This window comes from Nipponia nippon, unplaced genomic scaffold, assembly GCF_047370975.1.
Source record: "Nipponia nippon isolate SJK-2023a ecotype South Korea unplaced genomic scaffold, ASM4737097v1 scaffold_2, whole genome shotgun sequence".
In the NCBI taxonomy this organism is placed as follows: Eukaryota; Metazoa; Chordata; class Aves; order Pelecaniformes; family Threskiornithidae; genus Nipponia; species Nipponia nippon.
This window is the reverse complement of record NW_028262336.1, coordinates 108,250,506-108,278,421: the sequence shown is the minus strand read 5'-3', so window position 1 is coordinate 108,278,421 and position 27,916 is coordinate 108,250,506. Positions and strand designations below refer to the sequence as shown.

General features: G+C 42.5%; 1 protein-coding gene across 5 annotated transcripts in view; it reads left to right on the top strand.

The window, feature by feature from the left end:
- Positions 1-27,916, top strand: part of MTUS2 (microtubule associated scaffold protein 2) — a 347,620-nt gene that overhangs the window by 68,182 nt on the left and 251,522 nt on the right. For 2 of the 5 annotated variants that reach the window (XM_087758307.1, XM_087758309.1), the window contains one exon: positions 24,749-24,809. The exons of 2 other annotated variants lie outside the window; for them this stretch is intronic. The gene's annotated coding sequence lies outside the window, so the exon portion shown is untranslated. Of the gene's footprint in view, positions 1-24,748; positions 24,810-25,919; positions 26,004-27,916 lie in introns of all 5 variants that reach the window. One more of the 5 variants, XM_087758305.1, reaches the window with a different exon arrangement.

Here is a 27,916-nt window from a genome sequence, read left to right as displayed (position 1 = left end):
ATCAATTGAATTTGAAGGTAGGACTGGACTGGGAGGTATTGCAAGCTCTGCTGAGGACAGAGAGAAGTTTATAGCTGGGGAACTAGGAATACTCTATTTCCCATCTGTAAGGCTCAAATAAGACAAATGTAAACAGACAGATATGTAGAAAACTATCTGAAAATATGTAAACAGTAGTGCTGGGAAAGAGGAGAAGAGGTTCCAGTTGTAAGCCTGTAGTGCAGTGTCTTTTAATACTGGAAAAGTATTGACTCCTTGACTGTGCCAGACTGAGCCAGACACTGGCGAACGACACTATTCATTCAAGACACCTGTGAAAGGAGCAGCCAAAACCTTGCTTCCCTCCTGGCACGAGTGCCCTGGGAGCCCTGCCGGCACCGAGGGCTCAGTGAAGGGCAGCGGCTGGCCGCGCGTACCTCCATCTGCCACTGAGTCCTATTACAATAGATGGGGAGGAAAGAGCAGAAGAGGAAAGGGGAACAAGCCCCCACGCAGAGCCACCCTCACTGAAACACGAGTCTTTTGGGTCACGTTAGTTAAACTGGGTATGCACAGGGACAGCGGTCAATACAGGTTCTGATGTCGGAATTAATTTTTACCAATCAATGCACTTTGCCTCATCAAATATCTATATGCCTTCAAGGATTAACACTTCTGTATTTAATTTATCTGTCCCTGATTAGGATCAGAGTCAAGGTAGATTATAATAATTTCTACTTTGATTCTGCATTTTCTCAGGTAAAACATGACATACATTTTGTTGTCTCAAAAAATGCTTTTGTGCATACCTAATGCGTGTGTTTGTGTCAATTCTCCCCCTCCTTTCCCAGCTGCACAAGATACCTCTTCAACCACATAAGATACCTTTTTTTTTTTTTTATTAATAGTAGAAGGATGGGGTGCTTAAAAGAAAGGAAGAGTTTCTAGTAAGCAGAGCACTAAACTGAGCATCAGGAGGCCATCAGCGCTTCCCTGGCTATGTTATTTATCTGTCCGGTGACCTAAGACAAAGCATTTCACTGCTCTGTTTCTTCCACACAACTTTAGATTTTCCCCACACTTTGCCTTCTCTTGTCCTACTTGGCCTATTTCTAGAAGGAAACCTTCATTTCTAGTAGCAGGAGTACATTGGGTGTAGTCCACAGGAATTCAGATGGAGAGGAACAGAGTTGCTAAGAAATACCTGTTTTGCTGAGCTGCAGTTCTTCATGTTAATATAACCCATAGTTTCCCACTGATCCCTCAGAAATGGTGGTTTTCTAACATGCATAGTTAGTGTGTGTTGCTTCAGATGTCCCCAGGAAGGAAATGTAGTTCTGGACCCGCACTGTCTGGGCTTTGCCCCCTACGGCAGGTCCCTGTCCCTGAGCTGGGACCAGGATGCCTCTTCTGGAAATCTTCCCCCATTCCTGTTCTCTGCTGGGTGGCTGAGAGCAGTTACAGAGAAAAGAGATTTGAGGACTGCAAGAAGGAAACAGGGCCATCTCTGCATCCAGACTGGAGAGGCTGGGAGGGACCATGGTGACAATTTTTACCTTCTTTTGTTTCTCTCTGCCTCTGGAAAGGGCATATCAGGATTTGTTGGATTGTGCTAGTTTTTTTCAGAGCCCTGTGGATGCTTCTGTAAGCACTGCTACTGCATTCTTGCACGTGGGGAGAAGCTATGGTAGAGGCCAGTTGATAAGAGTATCTTGCTTCAATTGGATCTCAGTGATTTCCTCAAATCCAGTTGATAAAGCAATGCTCAAACTACCCTTAGATCTCTGAAGCGCCCATCTGCCTCTCTGATTATGCCCAAACCAAATGCTTCAAAGAGTTAAAGAATCTATAAATTAATTTCTCTTGCATGTTTCCTTCCCCAAGATATTTCATAGTAGGATAGGTTGAACATAGGGGAGAGATTAGCAAGTTTTTGTAGTTTTGTTCATGTGCATATTTGGATCAAACTGTTATAACATTTTTTGTGAGATCTGCAAATTGCTTTTTTAAAAGTAAAGTCAATCCCTTTGGGCATATTGTGCACTTTATAGCTCTTAAATGATGCTTAAGCTCCAAGTTCTGTCACTGTTTATGAAAAATAGGTTGTCTTCATTTATAAAATCATGAGACTTTTTTAAGCCCGCTGACTCTTGTTGCAGTCAATGGGATATTTTTGCATTGGACTCCAGCTGGAAGAGCATCAGCTCTCCTGCCACTGGGAAATGTACCTTTAAATTGTCCTGCATCCTACTTCATTAATTGATGCGTTCTGCACTAAGCTGTGGCATTTTCATTTTCTAAGCTGTTTATTAATTCCAGCACTGAATAATTAAAAAGAAAAAAAAAAAAAGCACAAAGAAAACGTATCACTGAAGACCATCACAGAAGCTGTATGTACAAGAAAGCATGCAGACCGTAGGGTGGATTGCGAACATAAATGAAGAGCTACATAAAAGCCAACATAATCCAGAAGTTGTATCCCCGATTATGCATGTGTAGTGTTTTTAAATGAGTGCTGCAATACCCTCACTGAGTGCTTGTTTGGTATTTTTAACTACAGAACTTGGTGTGGAGTTACAGGCTGACATAGCAAAGCAGCATCATTGACCTGCTTTCCACTGTAAGATGGGATAAATGTGGGACAGCATCTTAAAATGATTTTTTTTAAATACCATCTATGCAGATAAAGCATGCAGGGGTGTCCTACCATATTTCTGCAGGGAAATTAAATAATAACAAAGGAAAAGGGAAAAAAAGGCAGTGCATTTTGAGGGGCTGTGAGGAAGCAAACTGAAATTTGTGAGTTAGTTGCCAAGAGCCATCATTCTGTGTCTTTGGGAGAACAGCAAGCATTTTACTCTTATCTTCTTCCCTAGTGTTTCACTTTTTGTAACAATGTGAAACCACAGCAATGTATTTTAATCTTTTGCTTCTCTGTATTGTGCCTTATCTTCTCTTCCTAGGTTTCCAGAGAAAACAGGATTCAGAAACTTTGATAGAGGAACAGATCAGATAAATCTGTGCAGGTTTTAATCTGATTTGTACTGAAATGATGCTATGTGCAGTGCTGTGGCAAAAACACAGGGTAAAATTAAGACTATACAGCCCTCAGGAAGTATTAAGATTTAATAGCAAGCCTGAAACCTGATGTGCCATTCCCAGCCCCGTTGAGCTTTACAGCATGGCCTTTGGATGCTGTTGTAAGTGTGCTTCAAAATGAGTCTCTGCTTGGTTATGCAAATTATTCTTCTATCAAGGAACCACTATGTGCTACAAAATTAAAACTGGGAGGAAAAATAACCGCTGTGGGATAGTATGCAATAAATCCACTGAAGCTGCTGGCTCTGGTGAGGTAACGTCCCTCTAGGGGTGGAACATTTCTCTATCGAATCATTACAGTTTTGCTTAGAAACATCCTACTGCTTGAACCGTTGTGGGAAGAACAGTAATGGCAAGCAGATATCAGGTTTTCCCAATAGGAGCATCCTGCTGGGAAATGGGGTGCACTGGCGTGATGGTCTGAAAAGCTCAGCTGCGGCAGCTCTCTGTAATTGCTATTCCCTTCTGATTTCTTTGCTGAATGCACAAAACTGCTTCTAACAAACAGATCTGAGAACAAAATCCTTGACTTGTCACCAGTGTAATGCTCTGCATCCTAAGCTGGGGTTTGTGGCTAGTTTGCCTTCATCGTTTCTTGCGATCACTGTTTGATACTGAGTCTCATCTCCTGTTATGGTGCTAAAGCCTGACACTGAGAGCAAATGCTCCTGTTTCAATTGGTGATGTTTAATTTTTCATGATCAGTGCAGTTTAGTGCCTCCCCAGGTAGGAGGCTCTGATGCTAATTAGCACGGAAATGTTTTCTGGCTTCACAGGACACATGTGCACTCTGCATTTCGGTTCTGTTAAACAGCTGAGCTGAGTGGGATTGGTGGTGGTTACTGCTGGCTGCACCGAGCAGCGTTTTACTACTAGTGCTGCTTGAAGAAAACACTGCTCAGTTTTCTCTCCTAGCCCACACAGCTGCAAAAGAAAGTCTTTTTTTTTTCTTTTTTTTTTTTTTTTTTTGACGTGGAGGCTGTTGAAGGAGACATGTAGTCCTGCTTGGAAGCTGGTAAGCATCACATCCCAGAGAGGAGTGCTGTGTTTGTGTGGCGTGAACAAAGGGCAGGCTGGGTTTGCTTCTTGTGCGTATTCTTTAGTGATGAGGAGTTTGGCCCTTATAGTATTAGATGGCAATTGGCTGTAGTCCTACAGCAAAAAAACATCTCAGACCTTCCATGATGTATTTAAAGGTTTTTTTTGTTGTGGTTTTTTTTTTCTTTTGGTTTTGGTACATAGTGTAAAATGATTGCCACTTAAGATTTATTTTCTGTGACTGAGTTGGGTTGAAAAGAATGGTAAGGTTTATCTTACTTTTTTTTGGTGAGCTTATATCAAGGCAATTGGATAGCACAATAGTTATTATATCCCGCTTAAAGGCTGTTATAGGGAGTATTCAGGGCATTGCTTATAGGGGGTTGTTTTGAATGTATACTTACTCTTTGCATAATTTCCTAAGCTGTTGTTTAGCCTCACCATTGATTTCTGAACAAGTCACACAGAATTCTGTTCTTCTCTTTGATCCTGCATTGTTTGCCAGGAGGATTTTCAGCAGCAGTGGTTTTTAGTCTACTGCACACAGAGTAAAGAAACACACATTAATAAAGAAATGTAAATTAAGGAATTAAAGTATCAAATAATGATTTTTTTTTTGTCTGTTTGTGCTGAAGAGAGGTGGCTGAAATATATTAATGCAGCAAAACCTCCCCTATGATAAAGTAGAAGGAAAAGTGGAATGTTATGTGGGCTATACCCTTTAACACCATAGACCGAAGAGGCTGCCACAGAGCTCAGACCTGCCTGGGCTGCTCCAGTGCTTTCCTCTGTAGGAAATTCCAGTTTCAGAGGAGGGGGTTCAGCAAATGGAAGCAGCCCTGGCAGAAACTGGGAACAAAGCTTGCTTTCCAGGGTGTGCAGCTGGGTGCTCTCATGTGCTTATCTCCCCAGCCAGAGCAGGCGTAGGTCCTGTGCCAGCAGAGACTCCTGGTGGCCTTGGTGCCCGTGAGACATGGGGTGTAAGTTTGACTTTCCGGGGGGCTGTCGACACATCCCACCCTGAAGAGAAGCAAGGAGGAGATCGTCAGCAGCGACCTGGCTGGGACAGATGAGCCCCATGACGATGCTTTGACGAGGGGCAGGATGCGGGGCTCCTTTCCTCTGTGTGCTTCATGGCAGACAGACTGCAGAGCAGATCCCATGAGAACATTAGGGTGTACATGCCCTTCCATAGAGGGTCTAAAGTTTTCAGAGCTGCTGTAATTAAGTTTAAGAGATTCTTAGTTTGGAAAACAGAAGTTTAACCTCAGGGCTCAAGTCTAGGGCTGGGATTGCTTACAGCAGAGATCCCTAAAACCATAGCAAATCCTAAAGCTGCGCCTTGAGCACAGTTAGGGATGTTAGGGTCTGAACGAATGTAGCAAATCAAGCCCTTAAGACTCAAATAAGGCCCTAAAGGACTTAGGTAGCTGCCAGGTTTATGTGTCCCCACTGGCCTTATGTGGGATGTAGGTATATATACGGACAGCCCAGTTTCTCAGTGCTCAAGAGGACAGGATTATGAGCACTCAAGGAAAATGTGTAGCAGAAACCCCAGTGTTGCATGGGGTGCTGTTGCCGGTACCTGGGTTGGTCAGGGCTTCTTGGATCACTGTCCTCTTGAATACTTGTGCTAATTCTACTTAGCACTTGGGTGCCTGTACGTGCTCCTCCAGGTCTTACCGTGGGTTCCTAAACAAAGTGAACTGCTCTAAAAATGTCTCTTCTTTCTCCACAAGATTACAGGGAGCTTGTCCGTGTCTTGCAATATTTCAGGTTCTTTTGCCAGAGTGGAAAATTTGAACAAAAATTACTTTTTTGCCAAAATAAAACACAAAGATTTTATTAAAAATAATTGGAGTGGCTCAAAATATTTGACTTTCTGAAGCGCTACTATTGAGTTGGGGATCGTAACTAGGTATAGTCAAATCAAGGTACTGTGTGTTTCAACAGGACGATACAAATTCCAGCTAAAGGGAAACCTGGCTCTACGTGTAGTGAGATTTTAGCATTTGCTTTCAGGTTTTGGATGGGTGTACACATCGGATGAGCTAAAGAAACAGTCCACAATTTCTTGCCCTTCACAAATTGTGACCTAATCCTCTTTCTTAAAATAAATAAATGAGAAGAGCCAGCTGAGAGCTGACTTGTGTCAGTGAATGGCTATGAACTGCCATATTCTTCCACCTGGGCAGTGGTAACTTGAGCAGATATTGCAGGTTTTTGCAAGTCCTGCAGGGTTTGGTGTGGTCCCTCCTGCAATCAGACATAGGTACCAAGGTCCCAACTTTCACCGATGACAGAAACCAGAAGAAGAAATCGAAAATATGTTTCATAAACACCCCGGCCCAAAATGTGGTATTAAAATTAGTAAAATCTCATTTTTAAGCTAGGCTGTGATATTAGCAATTTTTATTGGTAGGATGGTGACATGCTGAAGCAAGAAGGTGAATTGTGAAACAAGTTTCTAGCCTCCATGGCTGCAGAGAAAGTGAAAGCTTTCATTCTTATTTCATCTCATGCATCCTGGAGCCAAGTCCTTTAAGAAAAACACTAACATAAAAATCAGCAATTTGTTTCTGCTCCTCAGGGACCTTTTTTTGGCAAAATTGGTCTTGCGCATTCCCTTTGTGTTCAGTCAAAGTTAGCGAGACACACTTGCCATGGCGAATCAGCAGGATTTCTTGAGCCCCCAGCTCCTACTTTGTGTCAGTAGAGTGCTGAGTCCTTATTTGGGCTATATGTACCTTTGCCCTGGTATAGGGTCACCAAAACCAGTTTAATTTCTGTGTTAGACTGCTTCTCATTAGTTCGATATTTTCTATGCTCAAACTACAGGTTGTTTTCGAATGAGCATCTCTTGAGCTTTTTGTTCCAGTCAGCTGCAAACGCTTCTTTCAGAAGACGGTGGACCAGCCCCACCAAGCTGCATGGGGTGTGTTGCTCCCAGCCAGAGCCAGGAACTGAAACACTTTGGTTTGTAGGCGTACCTTTTATTATTGAGACGTCCTGGGCACTCCACACACTTCAGCAGACCTAAGCAGTCTGTGTGCTAGGGAAACAGTTCCAGCAATAAACCTGAGCTGAATAAATTCCTGTTTCCTGTAGCTGGGGAATATCCATATGTCATTGATGAATTCTGCCAGCTCACGTGTTGGAAGTTCTGGGTTTAATATCAAGATTTAATTTCCGAAGGGATTTACTAAATCAGTGCCGTTATAGATGGGGAAGCACGTAAGTAAACGCAGATTAATTGATTCAGGAGAACTGAGTTCCTTGCTTGGGAGAAGAGTGTCAGGGTGGGATCCTGTAATGGATATCTGAGTGTCCGGGTAAAATATTGATGATTGTTTCTGTGGTTCAGGTCACTGAAGTGGATGAAATTATATCTTATAGAAGAAGATTGATTTGCATTCATTCATGTTTGGGATGCACAATTAAATAAGAGTGCTGTTTATCAGAAAACATAACACTGTGTCTCTTTGTTTACTGTAATATTTTATGTGTTCAATTTCTACAGTATTTTGCCTGCGACATTCTAGAGATCTAGAAAATTGCTTTCATAAATGTGCAAGAAGGAGCAAACAGTTAAAAAAAAAAAAAAAACAAACAAAACAAAACCCAACCAAACAACAAAAAAAAAACCCAACCCAAAACCCCTCCTTAATCTAATCTAGTGCCTAGTTTAAAGTGGCAAACCACCAGGAATTCAGAATTAATAACACTTCACAGCTAATACTGACTTGTTAAAGATTTGTGATTGTAGAGCATCCTGCTGCATTACATAGTGACAAACTGGAATTGCAGTGTTAACTTGTAAGTAATTCCAATTTGTCAGTCTATATAGCTCTGTTTTTTGAGGGAAGATAGGCAAAATATTGAGGGTCTCTTTATATGAATGCACAGAAAAGTAGTTAGGCTTATTTCCTTTTTAAGGCATTTAATATTTCATGCCTCCTGCCAGCCCAGCTGGGAATCTTTAAAACCTTTAAAAGCACATCTTTACAAGATCTGACCAAGACTTTTTTGGCGTAGAGTTTTTTTGGGTTTTCTTTTTTTCTCAGAAAATGCTGATGGATCAAACTCAAAACGGTGAAGTTTAGATGAATTTTTCATTTTATAGAACATTCAAAAATGTTTTGAAACTGGAACAGGATGCCCCTGCATTTTCAAAATAAAAGAATATAATTTTGGGGGGCTTAAAATAAGGTAATTATACCAAAAATAAAAAGGTGAAATCAAGCAATATTTTGGTGCTATTAAAACTATTTTATTCTCCCAAATACTATAAATATTACTGTTCTCTTCTGAACCTTTTAGGGTCATATTCATTTGCTGCTTAACCTATTTAAAAAAAAAAAAAAATCTGTCCCTAGAATTAGAAATAACAAAGACTCAGTCCATTGGGACTCCGGTTTTGCCATTGATTTTTATGTGGAAGACAGACTGGGACCACTGTGAGGGGTGGCCTCATGAAGCTTGTGACATTTATAATAAGTATGTGATAATGATGGATGAATATGGAAACATACAGATGGCAGCTGGTGGTCCATGAAAGATGCAGCGAGCCACATCCAATTTGTTGTATTGGTTAAGACAGGTTTATTGTCCATCAGTGTACTGCGTGGAGTGTATCGCGTGGTTGCTGTGTGTTCCTTCCCTGAATAATTCTTGGACTTGCTCTGCTAGTGATAGCTTATTTTTTAAATACATATCTTATTGGCTATACATTTCTGTCATTTGGTTTTAGGCCATGTCCCATTTCCTCCACTGAATAATGAACCTTCCCAGCCTGTTTTTTCCCCTCCTTGGAACGAAACAACCATTAGTGTTTTTTCAAGGGTTCAAACCCACCTAGGCACTGCATATTTTCTGTTTTTCCATGGTTTTGGCAATGTGATGAGCAGGAGGAGATGCTGTCCTGGGTCCTGGTGGTTCAGGGAGAGCACACTTAGACCTGTCCTGACGCGGTGTTTGTGAGCAGTCTTGCGAATACAGGTGGGAAAACTTGATGTGGGATCCAGTTTAATGTAAATGGTTGTGTGGATAGTATTGGAAACCAAAACCCTTTCTCTTTGCCAGCTGATTCAGGTTGGCTTCCCATGATGCCAGGGCCCCTCAGCACCATTCCTGCTGGCCTGCTTTTAAATACGAGGAATATTTTGGGGCCAGTGGTTTTCCCATTGTACCCTCAGTATTTGCTGGAGAACCTCAGCTCTGCTGCTGCCATTTTGCTGCCAGTGGCTCGTTTCAGACACAGCACCTGGTATTGATTAGAATTGATTAACATTTCTGTAGTGCTTTTTCTTAATGTAGAGCTGGGTGTCATTATGCCTGCTTGACAGTTGGTAATTTGCAGCCTGGAAGGTGAAAGGTCTCATCCTCAGTAATTGAAGAGGTGACAGCGGTTGTTGTGCTAACATGCGGTGGTGGTACCTAGGGGTCCAAAGGAGGGGTCTGTGCAAAGCGCAGAGTCTGATGCCCCTGCCCTGAAGGTCTCAGGAGACCTGCAAGACAGAGAGGGGGAATGGAGGCACATCTCTGCCCTTGCAGCGCTGGTGTCTATCTGTTGTAATGAGAGCAGCTTCTTGAAAAAGAATTTGTAAAGAAAATAAAATGTGCTTTAGACATCAGTCTTCTAGCAGCTTAGCACTCAGAATCATTTGAGTAATTGAAGGTTGTGAGCTCCTGGAATGAAGCAGTGATCTAGTGATGCAGTTAGTGATCTGGTATTGACAAGACTTGCTACAATGTTTTCTAGATTTCTTTTTTCATTTCTTCCTTTATTTGCATTTGTGATCTCTATATAGGCAACTCTTTAAGGCAACTCTTTGAGGCAACCCTAGCAGCAAATTAGAAATTGTAAGGGGCATAGTAACTTGCTGCTAAACTGCTATACGTAGAAATCCTTCTAGCCTTACTTGAGTGAAGCAGGTGAATTCTCCTTGGCTTACAGCTATGAGGAAAGGAAAATGCTTTTGCTTTCCAGGAATGAGCGTGCTGGCCGCTGTTGGACGGGAAGCAGCGGCAAGCGCCAGCTTGGATGTGCCGCTTGGCTGAGGCGAGCGTGTTGTGGTGGCGTTGGCCTCCTGCAGTAGCTGCGCTTTGATCCAAAGGGCCCTGGCACAGCAGCTGCTCTGCTGGAGGGGCCACCCCAGGCATCCGTGAAAGTCAGACCTCTTGGTCAAGTATTTCCTCTCCTGCTGCGTGGGAGAGCAGGGAAGAGGCAGGGGAGAGCGGGAGGAGGCACCCGAGGATGTGGATGGAGAGGGGCTGTGTCCCTTACACCGTGTGGGGCAGCCCTGGGAAGAGCTGGAGGCTCTGCATCCTCATCACACTCCTCTAAAAGCTGGCTCGTATAGCAAGGTGATCGGTAGAGGAACTGAAAGATAACACTTTTACTTGCTTTTGCTTCAGCATGGTTATTCTGGATCACTTGAAAGATATTCCCCCGCCCGCCCCCCCCCCCCCCCCGCTCAATTTCTTTATCCAAAAAATATTGGAAATGCCCTGTCTTTTATCCCCTCTTTGGGATCTCTCAGAGGACTTAGATGTGAATAGCTAGGGTTTTTTTTGTCCCTTAATTGAAAGCCTGGAAAGTTTTGATCCTTAATAAGCATATCTTTTCTTCCAGCCATTTATATGGTGTCCATAAAAAATAGATTTTAACATTGCGGAAAAACAGTTTTAACCCATTTGATCAAAATGATTTCTTTTTATCAAGCAGAGGTCACTGTCATGGTGTCATAGTTCCCCTTGTTCCCCACTCATCAAGAGGATCTTTCAAGTAAATAAGGCAGCCAAGGACTGAATTTAAAGAAAATGTGGCAGCCTACTCTTTGAAGCTCTCTCTGTACATTAAAAGGAAGCAGAGAGATCTAAGTACTAGATTTCATCTAGTACTCCATGTGTCTCAATTTCCCCAAGCATGTCATCTGCCAGTGTGATGTTCAGGACACCTCGAATGCTCACAGCTGGACTTAGATGGCCTCGGTTCCCAGAAGTCTGTTGCCACCCCAGCTGTCACGAGTGGCTGCACACGTGCTGCGGGGCTCAGGTGCCTGTACACCCATCCTGGGTTTCTGGGTGGCTGTGGGGAGACTTTAATTTCATCCCGTAGCCATCAGTTCCGATTTTATGAGTATCGCCGTTAGCCAAATTGATCAAATGCCCGTTCTCCCTGCTCCAGTTCCTCTGTCTCCAGGGGCTGTGAGCCCTGGCCAGGCAGGTCATATCTCCATCTCAGCTCTGTGCCTTCCTTTCCCATGGCAGCCCCTCTATCTCAGAGCAGCAGTGCTCTGTGCTGCTATTGCAGGCTCCTCAGGTAAGTCCTTAGCTGCCCACTTACTTACCTGAGTCACCCTTGCTGCTTGAGCTGCTAAGGATCTTGCCACTGATTGCTACTTCTGAACCACCACGCTGTGTGCCTTAATATGAAAAGAAATTTTAAAAAGTGTCTTGTACTTGGATGACATGTAAGTTTTGCTATAGTCAGCTGGTATTATTTGGATGAATTATGGCATATTATATTTGTCTCTTCTTCAGATAGGGTGTTGTAGCACTGTTAATAACGTCTGCAAACACTATCTGCTGTTAGACTGGGCAGTAATGGAAGTGCTCTAATGAGTCTGAACTGGGCGGCAACCAGGGAATCATCAAATGATGCTCATATTAAAGGCCCTGCAAATTCATCTGGGAAGCATCTTTGCAGGGGAATGGACTAGCTGTACATTCAGTGAAATTGGCCTTGGATTTGGGGATGTGTGGAGGTTGTGGTAAGATTCAAATGCATTCACATCAGTCATTCAGAATGTAATAGTTCCCAATACCACATATTCTGCTTAGTACTGCCTGTAGCAAAGATAGAGGGAAAAACTAGCCTGAGGTGATGCCCACATTTTCTTAGAGAATCAGACCACTCATTTTGCACAGGTGTCTGTGTTTTGTGTGCATGCGTGCGTAATCCATCACTTGCCAGAGCCAGTCAACCAGCTATTATTCTCTGGAAAAGGCAGAAGCTAAAATCTGCTGTGGATTTATGCCATGCTCATTCTTTTTTGCCTGACTGATTACTATCTAGGTTAATATATTATACATTCCCATGTATTATAAATATGTCTATTATAAAGGATACACGAGGCAACAACTGTAGCCAAGATTGCTAAATAGTTCTTATTACACAGTTTCCTGGATTTAGATGGCCAGAACTTTGTGAAACATCTGCCTTTCTGGGTGAGATAGCCCAAACATGGCTTATGTCCAAAGATGACAACCTGATTTTAGAAGTTTTACAGATCCACTTAACAATATTTTTGAGAGAGACAAAAGTGGAAGAGGAAATGTTTGTATTTAAAGTAATTTTTGAAATGCTTCCTTGGGAAGGCAGGGATCAGATGAAACTTTAAACCTGATCGTGCTTGTACAGCAGGGGGTTCGGTGTGCTGCATATTTTGGGGAACTTACATTAATGATAATTTGAAAACCAGCTCATGTTTGTACGCAGCACAAAACCCATGAGCCCTGCTGTCAATCTCCTTATGAATCAGGTATGCATGCAAAGTCAGTCAGTTTTGTAATTGGCCACCTGATCCAGTGCAGCGCTCTGAGCTGTCTCAGAAAGCTTTCCAAGCATTTCAGGGAATGCAAGGTCATGGCAAACAGACCTTTCTGTAGCAGCACGAGCCCTTCTGCGCCCTCTTGGCTGGAGGGGATCGATGTCCTCAAAGTAAATAAACTTGGCTACATACAGGGAGTTCAGAGGAGCCTTTGAAGACTGGAGCCCCGTCATCTCAGTGGGGATGTCAGAGCCCCAGATACTTTCTGTAGAAAGGTCTCCAAGCAGGCGTGCTCCATCCCCCCCCGAGCCTGCTGACGCTGCAGGCACTTGCACAGATCTGTGTAACCCCACTGCAGGGAAACTCTATTAAAGTTGCATAGTGGAGCACTCAAAGCCAAATACGTGTCAAGAATAAGGTTAAAGACGCAGTTTTACTCGCCCCATTCCCTTCCCACCCTGTATTCATTCTGTTAATTTGCAGCTGCCTCACTGCAGTGCTTTTTTTTTTTTCCTGGGAAAGCACAATTAGGTTGGAGAAAGAGAGTGCCCAGGGGAAGCAGAGATGCCGCTTGTGCAAGTAGGTGCTGTGCGAGAAGCTGTGCTGTCCCTGGGGATGGACGTGGAGCAGTGCCATCGCTTACCGAGTAGCATGGTGGGCAGCTGAGTGCTCCCAGTTGTTTTTAAGGAGGAGGGAGCAGATGGAGCTGCTGCACCTCCCAGAGAGGGCTGCCGATGTGAGAGCAGACCCCGGGCAGCTGCTGGTCTTGTGGGAACAGAGGCTGAGAGGTCTGCGAGGGCAGTTGAGGGCTGGCGGTGTTACCAGAAACAAAGCTGAAGGAGACGTGTAGTGGCAGGGCCCAAACCAAAAAGATTTATTGCTGGGAAGGCACAGCATACACTGCTTTGCTAAGGGAGGTTAGTCGAAATTAATTGGTGTGTGGGTTGGGGGTGCCCTTACCTGTGCCAGAAGAGTTTAGTCTGCAAAAGTCTGAGGACAAGAGGCTGCGGTGCGGGGCGAGGTGGGTGCCGGTGTGGCTGGAGCATGGCCAGCATGCCTCTTCCAGACCAGACACAGCCTTGTCACTGGTGCCTGGTCCCCAGAGCTGGTGTGCGTGTCCTGTGCCTGGGCCAAGAGATGTACCTGTGCACACCGTGATTATTCTGCAGACGTAGCTTATATACGTCTCAGAAGCTGGCACAGAGGACTCGCTGTTGGGCTCGGTGTATTAGTGGCTGCTGAGAAGAGAAAAGTGACTGGCTCCTCTCTTTCTTACAGCCACGTGGGTAGAAACCTTTGGAGAGTTCAGTGCAGACTTTCCCCTGGCTGGCCTGGAGGTCGGGTGGTATTTGCTTCCTTCAGGGGCAGGTTTTCCTGCCACTTACTTACCTGGGGTGCTTGTTTCCCGTGAGACCTGTGAGACGGCTGGGCCTTTCCTTAGCCGCCGCCGCAGATACGCTGTCGTGTCCCCACCACAGCAAGTCCCGCAGGTAGTAGAGCTGCATTAGCACGGCACTGCACTAGCAAGGAATAAGCTAATAAGCAATAAGCTACTAAGTCCCTCAGGAGATTCCAGAAGTAGCTTATGAACAGTTAACCTGAAGATCTCTGCATCATACTGTGTGTGTTTTAAACCTGCCTTCTGTCTCTTCTGATGCTTGGTGTCCCGGTTCACCAGCTGTCTTTTTCCCGACCATTTATCATTAGGCTGCAAGCTGCAGGGAGCCGTGTGCGACCCGAGGACTTGTGGCTAGGGTAATGCAGGTCACGTTGGCTTTGTTTTTTCCCTTCACAAGGGGTACCTGCTGCCTTTTTGGGCCAAATGAGGGACTGCGCTGCGGGGAAGCGTGCCGGTGGCTGCTAACACTATAGAACTCCTCAAGTAGTGCCTGCTTTTTCCATTGATGCCAACAATTGTACTGCTAAAAACTATAGGAAGTTAGACTCTGCAGACATCTTCTCAGTGTCTGTTTCATATCATACAGATCCCATGCCTGTATGGGATGCTCAGTACCGGCTCCAGTGGAACTCATCTCCGGCATCAGATACACTCTGTTTCCTTTAGGCAGCCCCAGCGAGAGGAAGAGGCATTGCTTACTGTCAATGAGGGCACTTAGCCTGAAGCAATCCACCTGGCTGCAGAAACGAGTTCTGGGTGATGCTACTTCCTCCAATTATTTGGTGTCAAGCTGAAGGATCTAGTGAGCCTCTAGTCAAATGTTGATTGCAGTCTCTGGGTGTGTAAACCACAGGGCAGCAAAAATAGATGCTTTTTGCCTTTCTTTGAAGAATTTATATCTTTGTTTTAAAAATAACATCAAAAACTGAAGAAGGTGCAGGAAGGAACCATGGAAATAAGGGAAGAAAGTACACTGACAGTCATTGAACACCTCAAAGAAAGCCGGAGAGGTGACTTGATGTCATATATAAACTTGGCCGTAAAGGGACAGTGACAGTAAAGGACTAGCAAAGAAAGGATTGTCAAGGACTAATAGTTGAAAGCTGATACCATTGAAATTCCAACTGGAAGTCAGTCACCACTTCTACAGCTCAATAAAGGGGCTAATGAATGAAATTTAATAACTCGTGATATACAGAGGTCAGATCAGATAATGGGTTCATTCTTCTGGGCTTAAGTTCTGTGAATCCAAGAGCTGATGTACCTTCTGCAGTTTCATCAAGGAAAAAATGCGTACTAACTAGCAGACACCGTTCCTCAGCTCTGAACCAGTTTGAAAATGTTTTTTACAATCCAGAATGCAGTTTCAGAGTGTTAGAAGTTCAGAGGCATTTTTGCTTCACTTTTTTTTTTTTTTTTTTTTTTTTGGTAAAGTTGTTCTGAGATCAGTTATCTTTGAATTATTACTGTGTGCAATTTGGCAAGTATGCATGATTTAAATAGATTTAAGAAAATCTTTGGAAAGTAGTATGGATGAAGAATCCATTAAAAAACCTAATGTTTCCTTACTGAACAGTATTTTTGTCCTTTGGGAAATTAAACAAATTATTTTGCTTTCACACTGGTGTAAATTAAGAGTAATTAAACTGAAGTCAACAGAGTGACATTTGTCAGATTGGATGTGAGCAAGTGTATATTGCAGTCCACTGACAAGGAACCTTGTAAAATGTGCTCCTTGTGGGTTTTCTGGTTTCAGCTGTTTATTAGGACTGCTTGAATTATTCATGGTGTATAAATTGTCTGATAAAGTTGAATCTTTTTTTCTGTCGGTGAAGAATTTGTAGACTGCCTCTGAATGCTGGAAACGAAGTATTTTCAGCCCCTGGGTGTTTGTGGAGTTCACTTTGACTCTGCATTTTGCTGCCTGTGGGCCGGTAGCCAGTGGGTCATGTTCATCATATGTTATTGTCCCTGCTTGGCTGAGGCACTGACATCTTTCAAGCAGGATGAATATACATACACACAGTGAATGGAAGTCCCTTCAGGAAGTTATGGGGAGTAGGGTCCTCCATGTTGGTGCATGCGGGACCTGTAGGACCAGCTCTGTCTCGGCCCCTGCAGTCAGATGGTTCCTGGACTGAACCAGGGCCTCCCTCCCGTCCTCTGTCCCCTCCATCCCCAGCAAAGCCAGCTTATCCCCTCTGGAGCCCTTACCCCGCAGTATCCAGCATGTGGAGTCATGGTCATGCTGGAGCATGAGCCCTGCTGCCTGTCCTCTGCCCTGCAACCTGCCCATCCTCAGCTCCTGAGCTCGAGCATGAGGGTTCCCACCACGGGAAAGCAACACACAAGAGTCTCCTTGTGAATGGCGTTTTTATTGTATGCATATATTAATATATATGCATATATTCATATGCATGTGTATGTATTCATAAGGAGTAATCAATAACCAAAGTCTGGGGAGGGAAGGAAAACCCTCTTCTGCATGGCTTTCCTTTTCATAAATTTTCCTCTCCTGTGAGGCGGAGAAAAAGTGTGGGAAGAGCATGCAATCATCAGTATGTACTTAGGGAATTAGCATTGCCTGGTGTGTTTGAAGTAGTATATTGATAAAAATGTGGTTTTAATTGTTTGGCATGGTTACGTTGAAGCACCGCGCTTCATGTTTCCCTTGCATTAGCCTCTGTCAGGCTGTTCTTAGAATAGCCTCAGACTTGGAACGTCTGAATTTAATTACTGTTAACACTAGAGATATTTAGCCCCATTTGAGGGAGGAAAAAAACAGAAACTTTCAGGAGCAGAGATAGCTTGTAAAGATAGGAGCATTGAGAAGTTTGTTAGCTGGTCTGTAGTAATTAAGCTTATTTCCATAGCAACATTATCAGTTCAGCTCCAGAATTTTGAGATTTTTGTGTGCCCAGTAATTAGAACTAATATCCTAATTTTAGCAGAGATATCGCATTTGTATTTGGCAAGAGTCTTGTAACTAAGCACACTGTTTGGAGAGTGAAATAATGTTCCATTTTCCTTGATTTCTCTTTCTTGGATCACTTCAGACTGCTTAACTAGCTAAAAGCAAATCACTGCAGTCTGTTTTCTCAGTACATAAGACTGGTTTTACCTTTCGGGAGAACAGATGCATATATATATATATATATATATATATAAATTTACGTATTTAAATATAAAAACTTGCCTATCTGTGCAATCCTCGGCAAAACACAAAGGCAGAGCCAAAGTACAGCAATTCAGAATACCCATATAGTCCTCATCTAAATTGCTCCAATTTGACACAGCGATGGCCTCTCTCCCTGATGGGGGATTTGTGTGGGATACCGCTGAGCCCAGGAAGGGAGGGTATCCCGCTTGCTCACAGGCCTGTCCAGCCACAGGGTTGTGCAGTTCGGATCTGCAGGGAAGGGAGTCCCCCATCCCATCTTGGTCTCACTGCCCACCTGCACTTCTTGGCTTCCCTGGGGCTTCCCATTAACCTTCCCAGAGGCCAACCTGCCCTTTACAGGAGCTGGCTTTTTTTGAGCTTCCCTGTGAATAAACAGCTGATGAGATGCACAGCAAATCGTGAGAGTTTTGGCAGCGGACAGGGGGATGTTTGTGAGCCCTGCAGGAGTCCCCAAATGCTGGCAGGTAGCACCTGGGGGTTGGGGGAAGGAGGGTACCTGCCCCTCCGCTCTCTGCTGATGTTTCTGTAGGGCTGAGCACTGTGATCTTTTCCAGGACAGACTAACAGCCACCCTTTTTATAACAAAACAGAAGCACTACTGGAAAGCTGTGGCACCAGACTGCCATATTTCCACTGAATTCAGTCTAATGACTCCGGTTTATATCATTTAGCCCCATATGACCAGACTCTGTCTATTTCTTATAACCAGCCAGGCACTATATACTATTTCATAAAAATATACATGTTTGCATTCCAAATTAACACATTAAGTTTTCTCCTCACTGATGTTGTCTGTGAAAAGAGTTACGAAAAACCAAGCAGCTTCAGTAGGAGAACTTGGGTTTATGTGGATTTGTGTCCTCCATCCTCTAATGCATCTCAGCTCCTGCAGCATGCTGTGCTAGATCTGGGTTCCCAGCCTGGTGGGCAGACATCAACCCAGGCTGTGGCTGATTTGGAGTTAGGTTTGCAGGGACAGCCAGTGGGCTGCTGCCTCCCAGGACGGGCAAAATACTCCTCTCGCTCTTCTGCACCCAGCCTCTAATATTCCCAAACCTTATCAGGACGTCCATCTCTGAGACCTCTATCTTCCCTTTTCCCCAGCTGTCAGATTTGCTTAGAACTAGCCAGGAGGTTCAAAGGTTGTTAAGGAAGGGTTGACAAATGTGTATACAATCTGATCACGTAAGCCTCAGTTTCCTTAGAAGTCAGGCTAAAAAACAAGTCTGCAGTGTTTTGACAATAAATCCCTGTGTCTAGGCACAGTTCATAAAGAGCCATTAGATCATCTGCCTGCTGGGTCAACATGGTTTGGGTTTTTCTTTTAAAGATTTTTTTTTTTTCCCCCGCTGTATTCAATTTGTTTTTTTCAATTCAATCTTTAAAATAAAGCTAATGTTGAAAATACAACGCTTTTGAGTGGCACAGCAGGTTCAGCATATGCAGTGGATATATAGTGGAAAATACCATCGGAAGAATTGTTCCTGTTGCTAATGAGTTCTGAAGGTAAGAGAACAGTTAATGTATTCATAACAGACTTATACTCAAAGATTTGTAAATAACTTATGGCTTTCCACTCATGGAAAGCCAACTACCATAAAGCTTGGACCCAAATAGAAAATAATTTTGTAGCAGCAAAGGACTTTGGATTTTGCAGATGCAGCAATTCACTGTAATACCCCTGACAGGGAAAAAATTATTTAGTAGACTTACCATAGACTATCTGGGGACTTATAATTTAGTCTTTGTGGCCTCCTGGGGTTCTATCACAATTTGGCATCTACTTCCCCCTAAGGAAAATGAAACTCCTATGAAAATGAAACTATATGACCAGTATTTTGCTAGCTTGTGTTTATCTGCAAAAATTCTATTACAAATCTAAATTAAAGACCATGGAGAAATATACTGTTGGCATATGAACCCCCCGTTGGTGATGGATTTGTGTGTAAATTGGCAGATAGTAACTACGCTTAGGAAGTACTAGTGAAATAGACAGACATACTTTGCATGTGAATCATGGTGGCCTTTGGATGTCTGGAACACTGATTTCTTTCAGCATGGATTTAAATGGCTGAACTACTGTTTAAGTATGAATAATTCTGTGTAAATGCTTTTTTGTAAGATTGCAAGTAAAAAGCACAATGACAGCTCAACAACAGGCAGTGGCAAAGGGGACAGCTTACAGACTGGATCCAGAAGAATTGCCTTTGTTCCCGGTTGAGCTGTTTTTGTAAAGGTAAAATAAAGGTGTGAGCAATGCACTGCTGTAACCAAGACCTATTCCAAAGTCTGAGTAATGACCACAGCCTTTCTAGTTACAGTGAAGCCGCATTGCTTATGCTCCACAAGAATAAAATGACTGGAATCTTGGTCCTTTTGCTTTGGCTCAAACTGGACAATTTTGGCTCTAAGAAGGGGAGTGGACTGAGGAAGGTCAAGGTGGTGAGAGGCAAGAAGGGCTGGTTGCCTTTTCCATCGTTAGAAAGTTTTTATGTGGACACAGCAGCTCTCTGGTCAATTCAACCAAACTGTCTTTACCTGGGGAAGTTTTCCTGCCTGCTGGGAGCCATGCTCTTGAAGGAGGCAGAGGGTTTCAAGCTCCTTGCTAACAGCCAAGCTATGATCTCTTTCTTTAAAACTTATTTAAAAATGAAAACTTGATTATTTAAAACTTATTTTACACATATTTTGGACACATATCTTGCTGAATACTGCATTTATATGCAACAGTGAAGCTGGTGAAGGGTCTGGAGCACAAGTCTTATGAGGAGCAGCTGAGGGAGCTGGGGTTGTTTAGTCTGGAGAAGAGGAGGCTGAGGGGAGACCTTATCGCTGTCTACAACTACCTGAAAGGAGGTTGTAGCCAGGTGGGGGTCAGTCTCTTCTCCCAAGTAACAAGCGATAGGACAAGAGGAAATGGCCTCAAGTTGTGTCAGGGCAGGTTTAGGTTGGATATTAGAAAAAAAATTCTCCACTGAAAGGGTAGTCAGGCACTGGACCAGGCTGCCCAGGGAAGTGGTTGAGTCCCCATCCCTGGAGGAATTTAAAAGACGGGTAGATGTGGTGCTTAGGGACATGGTTTAGTGGTGGACTTGGCAGTGATAGGTTAATGGTTGGACTTGACGATCTTAAAGGTCTTTTCCAACCTAAATGATTCTATGATTCTATGTTACTCAAATTCTTTAATTGCAGGAGAAGTTAAGTTTTTCCTTACTTTCCTTCATATTATTGTTCTCAATTTTAGTAGGTGATAGAGAAGCCTTTTATTTTTTCTATTCCTTTGGGGTTTTTATTATAATCCTTTGGGTTTTGAGGACATTGGTTGAGTTAATAGTTGGAGGTACATTTTCATGAGGTGTGATTCAATGTCCCTTGGCCCGAGGAAGGGGGTCAGTACAGAGGACAAGGAGATCTCTTTCCCCTGCCCTCACAGTTTGATAAGGCCATTATTTATGGGGGTATGGTAAAATAAGCAAATGAATCATATGGATTTGTTCGGTCCTCTCTGTGAAAAGTTGAGATCTAGAAGAGATGTCTATTACTGCCCATAAGCATAATTTGCCACCCTCAATTTCAAAAAGATTTTATGAACCATTTATGGGTGTTTTCTGATACACAGCAAACAAGTAATTGCTGTTTTAAAATTCCTGCTTTCCTAGGAGATTGTATCCAAAGAACCTTTTTTCAAGCCCTGGTGCCCCTAGCAGTGATACATAACTTGCTGAAATGAAAGAACAGCTGAAAAAAAAAAAAAATATATATATAGTTTCAGCTATTACGAAAGAAGTGGGTCAAAATGTGCTATTTTACCTGTGAAACATAATACTTCTTTACCTTCATGATTAAGATAAATCACCTTGGCTATCTGACTGTGATAACTGTGTATTAGGACTGACATTTAGGTACAAACTGGTGGGAATCTGGTCTGCTGTATACAGATGAGGAGGCCCTAATGCACAGGCATGTCTTTGGCTTCTCTTCATGTGATTCTTACACCTCATGCATGAAAAAGAGTTGTGGAAGGGTTTTTGAAGGCTGCAGTATGTTGTGGGATTTATTGCAAGGAGTAGCGAGAAGTGGAGAGCCAAAGAAGTGCCCTATCATATTATGTCTGATAAAGGGATTTGTACAGCCTTCTGCTGCAAAAGATAGGTCAAGTGGAGTAGTGTTTCTGACTTAATGGATAGTGTATAGTAGTAAATATGAAAAAGAAGGAACAGCAGTGTATAGTGTCTTTATTTTAGCCCCCTCATTTAAACTTTTTTCCTTTAAACTTTATATGTAAGACATCATAATTTTTAATGCAAAATCAAACAATGTCTCCCCCTAAGAAAGCTTCCTGTTAACTGGTGGAGAATGTGAGGATTACTTTTGCGAAATATGATTAGGAGACATTTTTCCCATTCTCTCTGCGCAAGACCCAGTGGACTTGAGGAGTCAAGTTGTCCTGTTAGATGGAAACGGTGAAGCTTCAGGGATAGTAAACATTTCTGGCCTGAAACTAATGAACTACTGAGAATTGTGAAAGGAATTTCTTTGGTTATTTAATGGAAGACTAGTGACCGGCATTATCCTCCGGTGCCAGGAACAGGATGGGGAACCCCACATCCTGTGTGGTCTCTGAATGCTTGACATGACCAGGACCCACATCAGACACCACTGAAATATGGACATGGAGCAAATGTGTAACGATGTGCAGGTGCACTTGGCAGGGTTGAGACTGCAAGTGAAAAACACCTCATGAGATTGAAATTCCAGGAAGCCTTTAGCTAGGCAGTATGTTGATAACCCTGTTAGCATTTTTTTATGGTAGGAGAATATCTCACAACACTTCTAAAAAGCTAAGGAAAGCATTTTCAGACCAAAATAATACTCACTTGTGGTCCACACAATGACCACACAAGATGGCTGTTCAGATAACAGCTTAACTGGTTTAGTTTTAAAAGTATTACACAACAAAATAGTTGGACTAACCTGGGAAAGACAGGCTAGAGGACAAGGAAGTTTGTCTTCAGCTTATTAGAAAATTGTGCATTCAATATTGGAAACAAATGTTACAGGTAAAACTCTGGTCATTGCTATGGTTATTATTTCAGAGCAATTACACTGATGTTTATAAAATCAGTAATGGAGATGGAAAGGAACATCTACTGCCCAGGTATACTTAAATAAGATCTACGTTGCTGTGAAATAGTTTTGTTATACTTTTATTAAAAGCAGCAGCGCTTAGTAAAATCAGTTGAATCATTTAGAGGAATTAAAGTGCTGACAAGCTAATCCTGATCCTTTTAATTATTGAATAAATTAGCATAAAAGAAATAAATGATGCATTCCTGGATTTACAACTGAAGGTTATTTTGTTAGAATGACAATTTCTTGAATTGGGTTGTTTCTGAATATTCAGGAGTGATTATTTTTGCAGCTGACAGTAAGAAAGATACATAGGAATGAAAACACATATTTAAGAAAGTATACTATATAGAAGTAGTTTTTTTGTATTTTACCAGTCATATGGAGTTGGTCATGGGCTTTGTAGATTGCCTTTTCTCTTCGCTTGCGTTTATTGCACAGCTGGAACTTATCCCTGTTGATAGAAGCTTACTCTTTGATTCAATAAATATATTTACTTTCAAATAATTTATGAAGACAAGTGCATTTACAGAAGTTTTAAAAAGTTTGCCTTTTCAGATTTACATCACAATATTGTTTGGATTAATAGTGTACCCACATTCCAGAATTCACGTCTTTTCCAATAAAAATACATGAAGTCATGTTGACAATGTAGGGTGGCAAGAGTATTCTGTGAAACTGTGTTTCACAGAAGAAATTATAGTTTAGAGGTGATAATTTTTTTTTCCAGTTTGCTATTTTGTCTACTGCCTTTTTTCTGTTTTGTTAGGTAGGTGGGTTTTGTAGGGGCTGACCCTGGGATGGGAAGGGATGTACACAGGGAGCCAGAGCAACAAGTCAGCTTTGGTAGGCAGACCATGAAAGTTTCATGAATTTCGGATGTTTTCAGACTTCAACAATGCGCTGAAAGAGGGAGGGAAAATTAAAATAGATGAATGTTATCAGACTTGCCATTAGGTTCAGAGAACTCATATTGAATTATTTTGAAGTCTGTGCACTGATCAGTCCTCAGTTTGGATGACTGGCACTGTGTTGTAAATAGCAGTAAAAACTGCTGAGCGTATTGTCTAACCTTTCCTTGTAATGGCAGCATCAATCACTCTGTGATCAACATGCTCACAGGCACTTTTTTCATCTTCTGCCATAGTATGTCTTCCAGTAAAAGAATGGATTAACAGCTGGGCACTTGAGGAAAAGAAGAGAGTCTTCTCTGAAGGAAACTATATGAAAGTCCATAGAAAAGCATAATTTATCATGTGTCACTTGGAATAATGAAGCACAGAGCGAGACCCTCCTTATCCTACAGAATCAATAGGTTTTTTAAATATAAATGGAAATATATAACTGAGAAAGAGGATCACTTGTCCATTGAATACCTGTAACCAAATTATACAGTAACTTTGATTTATAAATGCATTTTTTTTTTCTGGATGGAGAGAGATCAGTCTAATCACATTACACATTTCTCATTTTCACAGCCAAAATCTTATTCTTCCAGGATATCAGTCAGACGCTTGCCTCCTCTCACCCATGTCTTGAGTATGAATAGTTATCAAGGAAGATTCAGGAACAGTGTGTAGCAAAGGAATCCAACTGCAAATAATAAGATAAAGCAAAGAGAGAAAAAACTTTACCTGCATACTAAAATAGAACTTTCTATTTGTTAGGTTTGCAGAACATCCTCTTGAAGTAGTCAATTTACATTGCTGCTTGTACTCTAAACGAGCGAGTAAAGAAAAGCGTGCACAATACATAGCAGTGTAAGGGGTGGGTTTTTTTACTGTGCTCTCAGAATATTTTGAGAGTAATTAATATAACATTGTTTTTTCTCAGTACTGTCCTAGGACAGGTTGTACAATAATTTCCATGGCCACTAGAGTTTCCTAAGTATGTGCAAATTTCTCATCAAACCAACTCTGAGAAACAGGAAAGTTGCGTGAGAAAAAGACGACTCTCTCCAGCACACAGCACTTCAGCTCGTGACACGCCACTATCCCAAAGATTGCATCCTTTAGGGGTTTGGAGTCACTAACCCTCTGAGCTGAAAACTTCATTTTCTTTGACTGCTAAAACCCAGGAGTTCATCCTGCCGTAAAAAGTGCTGCATCCATGTTTGAAAGTGTCTCACAGCGTGTTCAGTTTTCATAGCACTGCACAGGCCCAAGTGTTGTGCTGAACTGCAAGCAGCAAGTCAGGCAATAAAATTAATAGAAAATATTTGGTAAGGTAGTTCAAACGTAATCTAGACTGGTGCTTGTATGAAAAAACTGAACTGACATTTTAATAAATATTCTACAATTTGAAGAACTTCCCCCTATTAGCCTGGAGCGAATTGTTATTTTTTTTCCATTTTGATATCTTTTCAAGGCTTCTGATGAACAGAGAGCAAGAGCCTTCCCCAAGGAGCATCTTCAGCAGAAACCAAATAGTAAGTAATACAGTAGGCAAGCAAGGTACACCTTGCAGACAGCTACTTGATTCTACATAGTCTAATAGATGCCTCCAGAAGTTACACTCACTTGTAACTGGAAAGTAGCATGTGATACCCAGCTTATGTTCAGCTCTGTGCTCTGTTCCTGGACTTACACTTGTGGTCCAGTAATCCATATTTCACAGCTGGCTTTCTGTGTTCTCTACTCTTTGTCGGATGTACAAACTGAACAGGAGATTGCAAAATGAAAATATTTTCTAAACAGCTGATCTAAGTGTTCTTTTCCCCTTTCAGTCAGCCTGGTTTTACATGCTACCTATTAATAATTTCATAAGAGACAAGCAGCTGTGTTGAAACTGAAACTAGGTGCCTGTTATAAACCGACTTCTAATCCCATCCCTGATTTCCCACTAGGGAAGCCTAATCTTTCTGGAAGTCCACGTGCTCAATCTTAGGCGTGACTAAGGGATTTCTGGGAATGTTAGGGAAAGAGACGTGGGTAAAATTGTGAAAGTTCACCTAATTTCATAGTTAGAAAGTCTCAGTTTGGGGTCTTTGTTCTACTTCTGAAAGAGCTGGACTAGACATTCCACGCAGAGCTTTGCTTCACCTGTCTTTGGGGACTTCCTTTGGGCTGTGAATATTTTGTGGGACATAATAGGTCACTTGCAGAGATGTACAATAGCCTCATCACCTAAAATGCAGAAGGGAAGTGATTAATTAGGTTTTTTTGAAACTTGACTGTAAGGATTTGTCCTACTTTGTGACTGACATTTTATGCAAATTATTTAGAACACTTGTGTATTAATTAGAAGATGTATATATTATCATATTTATTATCTTCTTGACAATACATGTTCTGAGCAATGCGAAAAGGGTGGTAACTTGGCAAATTGGCTGTGTACTAAAAGTTGGCAAGGTCACTTGGGAATTCCAGAGTTGTTGGTAGGTGTCGGATGTGTTCAGGTTCTTATGGGAAAGGGGTGTCCTCATTGATAAAATATGCTAAACCTCCTGGTATGGGTGAGAAGGACATGCTAGGCATGAAGCCTATTACCTGATAGGAGTAAGGGTTGTAGTTTACTGGGGTGCCTCTTGTCTTCTCAGTTCTTCTGCCTGGCTGCTGGTTTCCAGCCATGATCCAACATGGAGACAGGTAAAGAGATGATGCCTGGCTCATCAGCAACCACAGTGAGTGTCTGTCATCTTCTGTAGCTCAGCTGCCTGTACAGAAGTTCAGTTTGAGGGTGGGTGTAATACAGCAGAGCTGTTCAGTGTAGCTTGATGCAGCGTAATCCTTGTATCCCACTTGGGATACACTCTAAATGGGTGGACAACTACACGGGTGAAAAACTGGCTGGTTTGTTGGGCCCACAGGCTGGTAATTAATGGGTTGAACTCTACCTGCAGGCCAGTTATGAGTTGAATTCCCCAGGGGTCTGTGTGGGGACATATAATGGTTAATACTTTTGTCAGCGACCTGGAGAAGGAGACATGATGTTTCCCCATCAACTCAGTGGATGACACAAAATTGGGGGGAACCAGGTGATATGCTGGAGGACAGGGCTGCCACCCAGAGGGACCTGGACAGGCTGGAGGAATGGGTCAACAGTAACCTCATGAAATTAAACAAGGACAAATGCAAACTCCAGTGCTGGTGATGGACTAATCGTCTGCATGAGGTTTGGTGGGCAGTGAATTGGGTATGAGCCAGCAGTGTGCCCTGGCAGCAAAGATGGGCAACAGCATCCTGGGCTCTACTATGAGGAGCAAAGCCAGTAGATGGAGGGAAGGGATTATCCCCTCTACTCCATACTTGTTAGACTGCATCTAGTTATACTGAGTCCAGTTTTAGGCCTTCCAGTACAGCAAAGACATCAACAAATTTTTGATATTTGAGGGAGTTCATCAGAGGCCCCTAAGATGGTGAGGGCTAGAGCATTTCCCATGTGAGGAGAGGCGAAGCTTGTTGAGCTTGGAGCACAGATGGCTTTGGGGGTGACCTGACAGTAGCCCCCAGTGCCTACAGGGTCACTGAGGAGACGGAGCTGGGCTCTTCACGGTGGTCCATGGCAGGTGGACAAGAGACAGTGGGCATAAGATGAAACAACACAGGCTCAGGCCGGATATAAGGAGAACAGGAGACTGTCCCATGAGGACAGTGAACCTTGTGCAGTCTCTCTGTCCTTGGAGGTTTTCAGGACAAAGCTCTAAGAAACCTGGTCCTGAATCCAGTGTTGACCCTGGACTAGAGACTTCCCAAGGTCTCCTCCAGCCGGAAAGGGTCAATAATTCTATGACAATGGGCCTTAAAATGAGCCAAAAAGATGCTGAAGGTGGGATCCTTGCAGAAAAGGGAAGGAGGAAGTGTTTGCTTATGTCTGCAAGAAAGCAAGATCTTTTTTACGCCTACCATCATCATGGTTTTTTTTTTTTTCTTTTCTGTAAAATTCACATTATAGATGAGGTTTTGCACATTTAGGAGATGATTGCTTTCCAGTTTTGATAATTACTTTATATACCAATTCTTCCAGTCATTAGACATAAATTGTAGTACTTTGCAAACAGAAGATCTGATTTATTGTCTGACCTGACTAGTAATGAAGCATTTTGACAGTATCTGGGCTAATTCCCTGCTGTGTAAGCATATGTAGCTTCTTTGAAGTGAATGGCACTACATGCAATTGTACTAGTGGCAAGTTTGGCCCATTTTTAATCAAATACAACAAATGGGTTTTGTGCTCGTAAATTATTTAAATGTTCAGACAAGGACTTGCTGATAAGCAATTATAAGAAAATCTTTCCTCTGACACAAGAAATGTCAGATATTGCCAAGAAAACCAAAGGAACATGATCTTCAAAGCTAAAAATGGTGAACTGAAAGGCCATCTGTTCAGCAGGTACAACACCCAAATTGATGCAGTGCTGTTAAAGCACAAAAGCTTTAAGAGGCCTTTTCCTGTCTGTGTTCCAAAAACTATAAACATCAAGATCATAAATCAATTTTTGAGTGACACCATGGAGCAGGATAGAAATATTTTACATGTTACTGTCTTTAAGACCTTTTCAGTTCTGACACTTTCTTTGGATATTCCTTCCCACTT